Raw genomic sequence first — 2,304 nt, 5'->3', positions numbered from 1 at the left:
TTCCATACAAATTTAAGGACTATTTGTTCCAGTTCTTTGAAAAATGTCCTCGGTATTTTGATCGGGATAGCATTGAAAGTGTAGATTGCTCTGGGTAGTATGGACATTTTAACTATGTTAATTCTTCCAATCCATGAGCATGGAATATTTTTCCATCTTTTTATGTCTTCCTCAATATCTTTCAAAAGTGATCTATAGTTTCTAGCATATAGGTCCTTTACGTCTCTGGTTAAGTTAATGCCAAGTTAACGTATGGTTTTTGGAGCTATTGTAAATGGGATGGATTCCCTAATTTCTCTTTCTTCAGTCTTGTTATTCGTGTATAGAAATGCAACNTTCGTGTATAGAAATGCAACTGATTTCTGGGCATTGATTTTGTATCCTGCCACCTTACTGAATTGTTCTATAACTTCTAATAGTTTGGGAGTGGATTCCTTTGGGTTTTCCATATAGAGTATCATGTCATCTGCAAAGAGAGACAGTTTGACTTCTTCTTTGCCGATTTGGATACCTTTGATCCCTTTTTGCTGTCTGATTGCAGTTGCAAGGTCTTCTAGTACTATGATGAATAATAGTGGTGAGAGTGGGCATCCTTGTCGTTTTCCAGATCTTAAGGGAAAGGCTTCCAGCTTTTCCCCATTGAGAATAATGCTTGCAGTAGGCTTTTCATAGATGGCTTTTATGAGATTGAGAAATGTACCCTCTATTCCTACACTCTGAAGGGTTTTAATCAGGAAAGGATGCTGTATTTTGTCAAATGCTTTTTCTGCATCAATTGAGAGGATCATATGGTTCTTGAGTCTTTTCTTGTTGATATGATGTATCACATTGATTGATTTGCGAGTGTTGAACCATGCTTGCATCCCAGATATGAATCTCACTTGGTCATGATGGATAATCCTTTTAATGTACTGTTGGATTCTATTAGCAAGGATCTTGTTGAGGATTTTGGCATCCATATTCATTAGAGAAATCGGTCTGTAATTCTCCTTTTTGAGGGGGTCTTTGCCTGGTTTGGGGCCCTTAGCCGAAGGCAGACGCTTAACGGCTGTGCCACCCAGGCCCCCCGTTTCTATTTTTTGAAATAGCTTTAGGAGAATAGGTATTATTTCTTCTATGAATGTTTGGTAGAATTCCCCAGGAAAACCGTCTGGGCCTGGAGTTTTATTATTTGGAAGGTTGTTTATCACTGACTCAATTTCTTCATAGTTAATTGGCCTATTTAAGAAATCTATTTCTTCCTGTTTCAGTCTTGGTAGTTTATAGGTTTCCAGGAAGGCCTCCATCTCTTCCAGATTGTTTAGTTTTTTGGCATATAGCTGTTGATAAAAGTTTCTAATAATCCTTGCAATTTCAATGGTGCTGGTCGTGACCTCTCCCTTTTCAGTCATNTTGGTAGAATTCCCCAAGAAAACCGACCAGGCCTGGAGTTTTGTTATTTGGAAGGTTGTTTATCCCTGACTCAATCTCTTTATAATTAATTGGCCTGTTTAAGAAATCTATTTCTTCCTGTTTCAGTCTTGGTAGTTTATAGGTTTCCAGGAAGGCCTCCATCTCTTCCAGATTGTTTAGTTTTTTGGCATATAGCTGTTGATAAAAGTTTCTAATAATCCTTGCAATTTCAATGGTGCTGGTCGTGACCTCTCCCTTTTCAGTCATAATTTTAATAATCTCAGTCCTTTCTCTTTGTTTTTGGACAAGTTTTGCCAGTGGTCTATCAATTTTATGGATTCTCTCAAAGAACCAGCTTCTAGTCCTGTTGATCTGCTCTACTGTGGTTCTGGTCTCTAATTCATTGATTTCTGCTCTAATCTTGGTCAACTCCTTCCTTGTCAGTGGGTTAGGCCTGTCCCTCTGTTGCTGTTCCAGTTTCTTGAGGTGAGAATATAGAAACTGCATTTTAGATTTTTCTATTCTTTTGAGTGAGGCTTGGATGGCTATGTATTTCCCCCTTAGGACTGCCTTTGCAGTATCCCATAGGTTGTGGACCGTTGTGTTTTCATTCTCGTTGGTCTCCATAAATTGTTTAAATTGATTTTTGATTTCCTGGTTTATCGAGTCATTCTTGAGCATGATGGTTCTTCGTCTCCAAGTGTTTGAGTTTCTTCCAGATTTTCCCTCGTGGTTCAGTTCCAATTTCAGAGCGTTGTGGTCTGAGAATATGCATGGGATAATTTCAATCTTTTGGTATTGGCTGAGACCTGTTTTGTGTCCCAGAGCATGATCTATTCTTGAGAATGTTCCATGGGCATTTGAATAGAATGAGTATTCTTTGGTTCTGGGGTGTAGTGTTCTATATATATC

Source organism: Ailuropoda melanoleuca, chromosome 5, assembly GCF_002007445.2.
Source record: "Ailuropoda melanoleuca isolate Jingjing chromosome 5, ASM200744v2, whole genome shotgun sequence".
NCBI lineage: Eukaryota > Metazoa > Chordata > Mammalia > Carnivora > Ursidae > Ailuropoda > Ailuropoda melanoleuca.
Note: the sequence above shows the minus strand (reverse complement) of the source record.